The following is a 12,246-nucleotide window of genomic DNA, read 5'->3' as shown; positions in this document are numbered from 1 at the left end:
ATAGATGCCTAGAGGAACAACTTGTCATAGTTTTGTTATGTTCGCAAAGTGAGACCTAGAGATTGGCTAAAAGCTGGAGGAAAAAGGAGAGAAGATTCACGTAGGAACGTGTACAAGGACAGAGTCATACAAGTTACATGACAAAAGAGAGCAACAATTACGAGATTGGAAGAATTTCGACCTAAAAGAGGGAGTGCCTTGGCCTTTGGTTTTATTCACAGAACAATTTCCTAGATAGAAAGATCAATATTAAAGTGTTCGTAAGATTCATAGGTTACGATACTGATAAGAACATAAACTAACATTCGAGGATGAATGGTCCAAAGAGGGAAATGATATTACACCCCATGTTTTTGCACATAAATGTACACCGTAAGTAAATTGATGTAAGCTCGAAAATACGATCATCTTTGAATATATGTAAAGAAAGTTCATTATGTTACCTTGGAGGTTACCAATATTTAAGATCATGATCAGCAAGTACCAATATAGTTGGAAGGTTAAGAAGCTAAACGAATCAAAGAAAATAAGTTTCATCGAAAGTTGGCAAGTTGAGAATGTTATAACCCATACCTTTGGGTAAGACTAGGAGTTCATAACATACTAAGAAGTTCATATTATGAGGTATTTTAATCTCATAATAGGCATATGTTATGTTTAAAGTCAAGCGAGTTATCAAACAAAAGATGGCAAAAGTTATCGCAAGTTACATTCAAAAGTTTACTGAATATTTTGGTCTAATGTCACTAAGAATTTCTCTCAATTTAATTGGTGTTATAGGGGTATACTCCCAAAAAATTGTAAGACAATGAGTTTAGTTTCCATCATATTAAACCATTCATCGATACAACACCGAAGTAGAGAGATATTTGTATTTTTGCAAGACTGCACAAGCAACTCCCTATGGGACCCACTTAGGTGGTGGAAGCTTATCCTTTTGTTATAAAAAATGGGAGGAAGCCCTTCTCTCTCTAACCTTTTGACCAGAGACCACCATAAATCTCTCTAAAGGTTTTTTAAGAGCTCTCACGGGTTTAAAAGTGATTTCTAATGTAAACTACCTAAATCTAACATCAAGAACCATGTTTAGGTAGCGGAAAGTGCTTATATCATGTTGTTGTCGCATTAAGGGTTGTTTTAAGCTAAGATGAGCTTGTATTTTTATTTTTTATTTCTGTAGAAGGTATATTATTCACTCCTCTACTTTGGTTGAGTCGTTTTAGGCCATAGCAAGCCTAGATGTTGAAGGAAAACATGTTAAACTTGATGTTGGAAGTATGTTTAAGGTGTTTTTGTGTGTGTACTATTTTGGAATGGTTTTGAGCACGGTTTAGGTTTGTTCTTAATGTATTGGCTCCAGTGTGGTATTATTGATTTTGTTACTATTGCATTTATGCTAGTTTTAGTTGGATGGAAGTGGAATATTTAAGGAGAAATGCTATCTGATTTTCTATACGTGACCTACTAGCTTAGAAACATGTTTGTAACCCAGTCATGCATTTACCACCGAGCTATCGCCGGCAGGGCAATTGCACATTTTTCATCGAGCTACGACCAATTAGGAATTCATGCATTTACCATTGAGCTACGGCCGATTGGGCAGTCATGCATTTATCACTGAAATACGACCGGTTGGGTAGTCATGCATTTACCATCGAGCTACGGCCGGTCGGGCAGTTATCACTGTTCAGTTGGGAATTTATGTTACAATATAGATAATACTCGAGCGGCATTAAATATATATGTATAATTAGTATGCATATTATGGCTCTCACCAACACTTTAAAGGTTAAACTTGATTCTTATATCTCTCTCATTGATGTTATCTTATTATTTTATCTTTGTTCTGCCTTAAATACTCGGCACATTATTCGTAGTGATATTCCTTTTACACGGGGGACGTTGTGTTTCATGTCCACAGGTCCCGATAGATAGGTTGTCAGTCCTTCTAGTGTGGTACCAGCTCAGTGGAAGGTGTCGTTGCACTCCAGTTGCTTTGGAGTTGGATTTTGAGTCAGTATGCTCATGTACATATAATTATTGATAGGTTGAGGCCCTTTCTCGACTAGGCTATGTCAGTCAGATGTTCTTAGAGGCTTCATAGGTGTCTTTCATCGAGTTCAGTCATGTACAAGTTTGGTATTATGATCATATGGACAAATCATCTTATAATAGATTTACAAGATCACTACTCCATCTAGACGATTACAGTTTCATAGTTGATATCTATAGTATGTATGTAGAACGTAATCCGTCCTAGTCAAGACTGGGGTGTGATACCTCACGACCTACTGGTTTGAACCGGGTTATACTGTAATATCCTATCCCGAGCCATATCTTCAGTTTGAAATAGGTGGGGATATTAAGATTTCATCTCCTCTACGGCCTCGTACATTATTTCTTCAACACTCTTATTTCTCCGTAATACATTCATAGAGGCTACCTTTTTTATCATCAGCTTACGGATATGTCGATCTAAAATAGCCACTGGAATCTTCTTGTAGGATAGATCCTCTGGAATTTAAGCATACTCCACTAGGAAACCCCGATAAAGGTCTCCAATGTACTTCCGTAGCATGGATAATGGACCGACTCTAACTCTCGAGGCAATTCAAGCTCATAAGCTACTCTTCATATCCGTTGAATTACTCTGTAAGGCCCCATATATCTCTAACTAAGCTTACCCTTCTTACCGGATATCATGATACCTTCTTACGCGACATATTTAGGAATACCCAATCGTCTATAACTTAGAACCAAATACAATCCTTACCTTGGCTCTCACAGTTCTTGATTTAATTTTCTTAAGCTTAGTTATCAGCTTGGTGTAGGTAACATTGCTATTGAACCCTTCTGTCGCACCTTATATAGAGATCTACATATATTTCTGCTCCTCTTAAGGAGTGAGTGATTTATGATAGGCTTCAACTTCCCAACTTCGTATTCTAGTCTCCTGACTTATTCCGATTTCGTAAAAATTTATACTTAACTTGTCATCTTAGGCCACTCACATTCCTGATCTTTTAAAATATTATACTTTTGTAAAAGCTAGCACATTTCTATTTTATCATAGCTTTTTCTAATAGAAACTTTTAAATTGAACGGTTGATCTAGAGTCATTCATCCATGTTATACTTTATAGTCTGCTGTGAGCACGTGATTTTTGCCCTATATGAATTACTCCCATAAATTCAAAACAAAATAACTTCTTTTCATTACTTGTAATTTTTGTGGATTCTGTGGCATGTTCTGATAATTGTTTGTATTTGTCTGTGCATTTTCATTTTTGTTTAATTAATAAAAAATACAAAAAATATGTGCATTTGCATTTAGGGTCTGATTTAACATTTTAGGATTAATCAAGTAATTAAGTTATTTTATAAAAAAGGAAAAAATCACAAAAATGGTCATTTTGCACCTTTTAATTTTAATTTGGATCTTGAGTAATTTTTCTTTAATTTATTAATTGTGGTAATTAAATTGCTAAGATATTTGAGTAGGAATTAATTTAGGTTTATTTGAATTAATTCAGGTTTAGGTTGAATTTTAATTTGAATTTAAAAGAAATTAGAAAAAAAGAGAGGAAAAAAACTAATTTGGAAAAGAAAGGAAAAGAATTGAATAAGAAGCCTGTTTTTCTTGGGCCATTTTTGTTTATAATTTCATAGGCCCAAACACTTTGCCCTGAAACCCGTCCCATTTTTGGCCTAGACCCGCGCCCCATCTAGCGACCAAACAACGCCGTTTTGGATTGTGGAATCTGAGCCGTTGATCTCCACTTGATCAAACGGCTCAGAACTGAAGCTTCATAAGTATATTAGTGTCCAAACGCACCCACACCCCTTTTCATCGTCCCCACACACTCAAAGAACCCTTCACCGCCTCCGCCGTGAGCCGCCCGCCGGAAATCACCTCCGCCGGCGGCGTTGCTCCAATTGACCCCATTTTTACACCATCGATTTTTCTCCTTCTCCTCTTTCCAAATCTCCAAATCCCCACTATCGAATCCCAGCCCAGCCTCTCGAATCTTGAATCGGAAGGAATGACTGAAAACCTAACTCATCCGATTGGCCCCAAAATTACACCCCATGAGCCCCGTGACCCCCTCTTCCTAAATCACAGACCAGCTACCCTCGAATCGGACCCAAGATCCTCGAATCTTAAATCTAAGTCAAGCCCTAAAATCCCAAAAACCTCGAATTCGAGATTTCAGTAAGGATTTAGGTCTAGTTCGACTTTATTCATGTGTTCTTGATAAGAACACATGATTAATGTCAAACTTGGCCAAAAAATTTGAAGATTCGAAAGTTTTTGCATTTCTTACGGTCCAGACCATGGTTAAGTATTTTGTTCTTTACCTTTTGAGTTTTAATTTTCATGGGCATTTCCCTTCTCATCTCCCTCTGTTTCTTTTGTTTGTGTTTTGATTTTTTCTGTTTTTCCGTTCTTGCAATCATTTCTACATGTGTTTCTTTTTAGGTTAATTATCATCTTCATGAATGAGTGTAGTTTTATTTGCCCGTTTATTTTGGGCCTTTGAAACCTTGGTTCAGAGAGTCTAATGACTCCGGTTGGCCTCCTTCTTTCCCTTCTTTATCGAATCTTCTGTGAAGTTCCGAGTCGAATTTGGGCCCAAAAGAAAAGGATTAGCCTAGAATTTGTAGACTCAGGCCAGTACGGACTTGGATCAATTTGACCCGTATTTGTTTGGATTTCTGGGGTAATAAACAAGGGTTCAGGGGCAATGTAGGGAAATTGATATAGGGAATCTCATTGTAAATGAAAAGGAAGCTTCCTAAAAGCTGGGGTGGAGGCTGTTGTATTAGTTAATAAATACATTAAGGGTAGTTCAGAAAAAAGAAAAGATTAGCCAAGGACTAAGTAGCAAAAACCAAAATTCACAAAGGGCCTAAGTGCAGAAATTATTTCCTTAAGGCTGCCCTACTTGCCTTGCCTATAAAGGCATCTTTTCTTGCCTTTCAAGAGAGGTTTTTGAGAGCTAAAATACAAAAAAAAACAAAGACAACCGAAAATTTGATAAAAAAATCACTGTTCCATTGAATTTCTTCTGGGATTCTTGAGTTTTTTTTGCTTATTTTTCTGAAGTTATCTTTGATTCACATGGGGTTGAAGATGGTTTAATTTGGGTTTTTGAAAGCTAATTCTGAGCTGAGTTTGTGTTTGGAGTCCTGGTTTAATTCGAGTTTGGTTTTTGGGTCTGCTATGTGTCATACTGGTTTGAGCAAAAATTGGTTGCGTTTTTGTGACATTGTTTCATTACTGGATTCAAGCTGTTCTGCTACTGTTTATTCACTGATCTTTTCCTTGTTTTCCTTTTATTCCGAGGTATACTTTTCTGAATTCTACACCATGTGAAGTCTGACTTAAAGTGTGAAATGAAACTTGAAAATGTCGAGCATGGCTTCAGCATGTCTGGATCCTTTAATTTAGTTTTATTTCGTCTAGATTACACATTTACTCAATGTACTGAATGTTTATTATGAGGGCTATAGTTAAGTTGTATCTGATATGAAATTATGTTTGGCAAAGCCTTCATAACTAGTTGTGGGGTTTGGAGTTCCTGTTGTGGTAGCTAATCATGAACTGTGAAGAAGAAAATTTGACGAAAACTTGTGAATTGGACCCTTAGCTGGGTTCTGTACTAAGCATGTTAGCATAAAGTAGGTTGTGTTGGACCTTTTATTGCTTCGTAAGTTAATTGTTAAGTTAAAGTTATTTGGAATGAGGATTTAAAGTGAGGGAGATGGGACGTAGAGAAACATATGTTTATACATGCATGCTAAATCTGAAATCATATTAGTATGCAGATTAGTGAGTAAATTGCTTGTGTATAAGGGTTTGTGGTTACAGCTTGGACAGTCAATTGAATGATGCTTAAATTTATGTGTTTGTTTGTCTCGAGCAATCAGCGATACATTTGTTTATAATGCTGAAATCCAATAGCTTATTTGTGGGTTGATTTCATCATGGCCATTTGGAGCCTAGTTTCTATGTTTGAATTGGTTTGGGCTCAACAGCGACTCAGTCTATGGTCAGTACGTTAATGTTCATTTCTTTGTTAGACTTGGGCTCAACTTGGGCCCAAAGCCTTGAAATCATTTGGGAACAAAGAAAAATGGTAGTCTTTGGCTATATGTGTGCTTTCTTACTGATGGCCGGTGTTGGCCCAAACTCTTTCTAATGACTGGCCCACTTCCCCATTGTTACAAATCGCTAAGTCTGATTTCTTGAAAATGATTCGAGAATTTCCTATGTAGTTTAATCAATTAACCAAGCCCTTTAATAATTGAGGTGAGCCATATTATAGGATACAAATAGTTTATGGCCCTCATAAGTTAATTTGGAAACCTTTTGGTTAGAATAAATCGAGGTGTGCCGTGCCGAACAAAATCTCAATTGCACGCTCCTCATTTAATTAATTTTGTTATCTTTAGAAATCGGGGCGTGCCATTTAGCGAATTTTCATGGCCCTTGCAAAGTTGCAAACACGTAGTTGCTTTAGGCACTTTATTTTAATAGTTTACCTTCCTAAACTCGGGTGCGCATTTATGTGACCCAAATTCAAATCTCAACAGCGCTAAATAAAATGTGTTGCGGACTGCGGGTGCATTTATGTGACGTGGTTCAAAACGCGTTTTATGTGACGTTGAAATCTTCCTAAAAATTAATTAATTAAAAGCGGTTTAAAGTTAAAAATGTTCATAGGTTTAAAAGTGTACTAAAATAAGATAATAAGCCAATTATAATAGTTGAACGACCGTGCTAGAACTACGGAATCCGGGAATGCCTAACACCTTCTCCTGGGTTAAGAGAATTTCTTACCCGAATTTCTGTGTTCGCGGACTATAATACAGAGTCAATCTTTTCCTCGATTCGGGATTTGAACCGGTGGCTTGGGACACCATAAAATTATCCCAAGTAGTTACTCTGAATTTAATAAATAAGTAATCCCGCTTCGATTGTCACTTTAAGTTGGAAAAAACTCCCCTTTACACCCCTTTCCGGAGGTGTAGGTAAAAAAGGAGGTGTGACAGCTCTGGCGACTCTGCTGGGGACCAAACCCAGAATCTCTGGTTTAGGGTTCAGAATTCGAGCTTAGATAAATTGTTATATTTGGCTTTATCTGATTTTGTTACATGTTTGGGCCTAATGTGCTAAATGTTGCTTGTTACCGCTTTGATATTATCTGAACTGTATATATAAACTACTACGAAACCCCTCTCTTCTCTCTCCCGAGGAGTGCACGCTGGTCGTGAATTCTTTCTATTAGTGTCATATCCCAAATAGAACGAGGTTAGGACAAGTTGCAAAGCTGGATGATCTTTTGGTTACAAGTACGCAGCCCCTCCTCAGCTCGAGTTGTCCACTCGGGTAAGCCAGGTCTAGAACAAATAAACCCAGGTTTTTAAACCTAGTATAACAATACCTCATGCCGGATCCCTAGTAGGAACGTTTGTTTGCATCATGTGCATTTGACTTTGGAGACGCAACACAGGGGTTGGGTCTGTCTAGGACATGTGTACCTGAAATGAAAAGACCATCCTGATGCATCTTACTTGCTACTTGTGCATTTATTTGCTTCGGAGTCGCATGCTGGTCGGCTTTTGAATAATAGGAGAAAGTTGAAAAAAAAGAGAATAGAAGTGTGAGGGCTAAGTGAGATAATCACTTGTTTTGAGAAACCAATGTCCAAATGGTACTGAAGCTCTACCGAAATTTTGAAAGGGAAAAATGTTTTGTTTTGAAAAAAAAAGAGAGAAAAGAAAAAAAATGTTGGTTTTTGTTTTAAAATTGCCCAAACTACGCCAGTTTCATTCTCACAGGGTGTGGGATACGTAGGCAACCCTCATCGGGTCCAACTTCCCTTTTGCAAAAATAGCCCAAAAGAACAAAAATTTTACATTTATTTGAAAATAATTAGGGTGATGCCATTCTTGTTAAAAAGAGTCGAATGTCCCTAAAAGGGCACCAGAAGGCTGCTTTTGCAAGAACAACAGCATGTGGTCATTTTTCAAGGTTTTTGTTGGTTAGCCAACATATCCTTAAAATCTTCGTCTTCGAGGTGCTGAAAGGCCGTATTTGCAAAACCAGATTTTACTTTTAATTTGAAAAAAAAAGAAAAAAGTGTCAACTTTGTCCTTGAGTCAAATGAGTCTTGATTTTTTTACTTAATCACCCTAATAAATGTGCAGAATGAACACGAGTCAAAGTTTGCCAATAACAGTTAGGAACAAGATCCCTTTGTAGTTGCATAAGTGGTGGGAGGATCTGGGTAAATCAGAGCAAGATAAGGTCAATCTACATTTGGGAGGCCTCACCGGGTTGTTGAAGATTATGCCTAGAGGAGACATCATAAAGGCGTTGGTTTCGTTTTGGGACCCAGCTCACAATGTCTTGTAGTTCTCGGATTTTGAACTCACACCCACCTTAGAAGAGATAGCAGGTTATATGGGAAGTACCGAAGGACTGAGGCATAAGTATCTGATCGCTCCAAGAGCCGTTAACTCTCACAAATTCATGGATTTGCTAAATATAAGCAAGGGAGTCCCGTATTCCGAGTTTGAGGGTGGTTTTTCCACTTTACGTTTTATATACTAGAGGTACGTGCATGTAGGAGGGTTCAACGATCCGGAAAGCGGGGTTTGTAGCAAAAGGAACCGAACAAAATGGGATGAGCATATGCGTTTCGCCTTCATGGTAGCTTTCTTAGGCCTTGTGATGTTTCCCCGAAGAGACGGGAATATCGATTTGCGGGTGGCTGGAGTCGTCAAGGTCCTAACTACCAAGGCCAAGAGCACTCTGTCCCCTATGATAGTGTCTGAGATATACCGAGCTCTCACAGCTTGTAAAGCTGGGGCATATTTCTTCGAAGGATGCAATTTGCTATTACAGATGTGGATGATCGAGAACTTGTGTCATCGCCCTCAGTATATGAGTTACGGATCCACAAAGAAAAGTTGCATTGAAGAGTTTGACACAAGGATTTCAGGGTTCAAGCTGCCAGAGGGGTTCGAAGATTGGGTATCCTACCTTCGTTCCATTACCGCGGGACAAATAGAATGGACATTGGGTTGGCTTCCTATTGAAGAAATTGTGTATATGCCCGCCACTGGTCCTTACTTCCTCCTAATGGGTTTGCGAGGTATCCAGCCGTACGCTCCTTACCGGGCGATGAGACAATTGGGAAGGTGTCAGGTGATGCACCCAAATGAAGATCTTAGTGTGTATGCGGTCGAGGTTAGTTCCGACGGTCAATTTCATGAAGAAACAGTTCGTTCTATTTGGAACAAATGCCAGTATTTGACGATGAACACTCGAGTGTGTGACCTATCTAGAGGTGAAGTCTCACCCGCCTATCTCGCCTGGTATAGAAAGAAGAAAACTGCAAGGGCCGAACCAGAAAGACCAGCCAAAAAGCCTCACATTCAGGAATTCGTTGAGGCGTTGCAAGAAGAGTGGGTTTGGTTGGCCAAGGAAAATGAATACAGGGCCACAATAGGAAAATTGGAAAAGCAAGTCAGAGAACTTCAATTCGAGAATAGCTTGCAAGTCGCGACGGATGAAGGAGAAAAGAAAAAGCTAACCAAAGAGAATGAGGCCCTTCGAGCCCATATTCAGAAAATGAAAATGGCAGCAGAAAACCCCGCCCGAAGTGCAAAAGATGAAAAACTCATAGATAACCTGAGGCAGAAAGTGAATGACTATAGTTTTATTTGAACAAACAGAAAGTGAACTAGCCAGGGCTCGAAAGCAATTGGCTAAAAACGCAGATGAACGAGCATGGCTGGTTAAGCAGTTGAAAGAAAAGTACGACAATGAGGTTGCGTGATTAAAGAAAAGAGTCATCGCCACGGAAAACCAAATGATCAAACAGGCGAAAGACTTCAAGGTTGAAAGAGAGCATTGTTATACAGCATTGACATAATTAAAAATAGATTTGCAACAAATTCAGGAGCAGAATCAAGTGGCCGAGCAAACTTTGGAATCCAGGGCCCAACAGATCGGGCGTTTGTTGCAAGAAAAAGGTGTCATAAGAGAAAGAATTAGAACTATCGCTGATTACATTGTCATGAAGTGCCAAGCCTGTGAGGATATGACTCGCACCACCTTCTTCACGGCATTGATGACATTTGTTAAATAGATAATGAGTGACTTGGATCGACTTCAAAGGGATCTTTCATATAGGCCCGCGGCGAGACCGAATGATGTCCCGCGGGCACCAGGAGCATTAATGTATTCATGATTTTTTCATTTGAGTCCGTATTTCCTTTTCCGTTAGAGTCTGTCAATTGTTTTGAGTCTGTATTTTCTTTCTGCTGGAGTCTGTCAGTTGTTGTTGAGTCTGTATTTTCTTTTGTTGGAGTATGATAGTTTATTTTTGGAATCTGTATTTTGTCTTTTCATCAGAGTCTATTAGTTTCTTTTGGAGTCTGTTAGTTTTGAGTCTTTGTAATCAAAGCATTTTCTTTTATGAAAATAAAAAATCCCAAAACTGTTTTATTATTTACTTTCACACTTATCTCCTAGAACTACGCTTGGTCTAATTCATGCGGGGTCATGGTACGTAGGCAATCTCCATAGGATTCGACCATAACCAAAAGAAAAGAGAGAAAAAATAAGTAAACCAAGAGAAAGAAGCAATAGCAAAACAAGAGGGAAATGAGAGGATAAAAACAAAGAGAAAGCAAGGGCAAGAGTGAAAAGACGAAAAGAAAAAAAGAAGGAAAAGAAAAGTCTGGATGACGCAAGCATCCAATCAAATGCATAATAGAAACGGTTAACTGCTTAGGTGCATCCATTACCCAAAATGTGCGGTTACCAATCTGTTAAAGCCCTAATCGCTAACAAGGTTGTTGTTGATGTATTGAGTTCAGGCAGGTGGTTAGTTGATTGGCATTCTGGCAACTCACTTATACAACACTCGATCAAAACACAAGCTGAACATGGCCAACCAAGAATTGGAGGCAAGTATTGTTGACCCGTCAAAAGAGGTGGAAGAATTGGATGTTAATGCGATGGAGGAAGAGATGTATAAGTTAAAGCAGTAAATGGCTGAAATGTATCAAGCCTGGGCAAAGGGGAATCCGCCACCAGTTTATCCCGCCAACCCTGCTTATATCCCACTATTGGCTCAACCTCAGGAACCCCCCACTGTGAACTCTTCTCCAGCCTTTCTCCTCTACCAACAATGCCACGGCACCACTTCCCATACATCTCAAGCTCCACACCCAGACAAGTCCCGCACCCTCTTCCACCAATCACTCCTATTTTTGTGGCACCTCCACCTACTGCATTATACCGATCTTCCAGTGAACCTCTGTTCCAGACTCACGACAACCAGTATTATCCCCCTGAACCCACCTTCAAAGTCCCGGAACCATATTTTTACACCCCTCATCTTGATCTCCTGGCAGAGACCGAGAAGCCACCTCAAAATCCCGAACATGAGGGGATGATCAGAAAGGTCAAAATCTTAGAACAATCATTCAGAGATATGAGGGTGTTGGGGGGTCAAGTAAGTGTGGCCTACAAGGATTTATGTCTATTCCCAGATGTTCAGTTACCATCAGGGTTCAAGATGCCCAATTTTGATCTGTATGACGGGCATGGTGACCTAGTAGCACACTTAAGAGGATTTTGTAGCAAGATGAGAGGAGCAGGCGGAAGAGATGAATTACTGATGACATATTTCAGCCAAAGTCTGAGTGGATCGACATTGGAATGGTATACCAGACAAGATCACAACAGGTGGTGCACATGGGACGATTTGGCCCAAGCCTTCGCCTACCATTTTCAGTACAATCTTGAAATTATCCCAGATCGTCTGTCATTAACAAAGATTGAGAAAAAGCCCGGTGAGTTTCAGGGAATATGGATTCCGTTGGAGAGAGCAAGCAGCGAGGGTTGACCCTCCGATGAAAGAAAGTGAGATGGTTGATTATTTCTTGCAGTCTTTGGAGCCCACTTATTTTGGTCATTTGGTGTCAGCAGTGGGCAAATCCTTTAACGAGGTTGTAAAAATGGGAGGCATGGTTGAGGAGGGACTCAAGTCCAACAAGATCATGAGTTATTCAACAATCAAAGCGACCACCCAGGCCATTCAAAACGGTACTAGAGGTGTACTCGGGAAGAAGAAGAAAGAGGATGTTGCGATAATTGAGTCGGGAACTTGGGTTGGATCCAGGGGCCCTTCACGTTACTACAACTAACCTTGACCCTATCACC

Source organism: Nicotiana sylvestris, chromosome 1 (genome assembly GCF_000393655.2).
Source record: "Nicotiana sylvestris chromosome 1, ASM39365v2, whole genome shotgun sequence".
Classification (NCBI taxonomy): domain Eukaryota; kingdom Viridiplantae; phylum Streptophyta; class Magnoliopsida; order Solanales; family Solanaceae; genus Nicotiana; species Nicotiana sylvestris.
The sequence above is the reverse complement of the archived record's forward strand: the minus strand, read 5'-3'. Positions refer to the sequence as shown.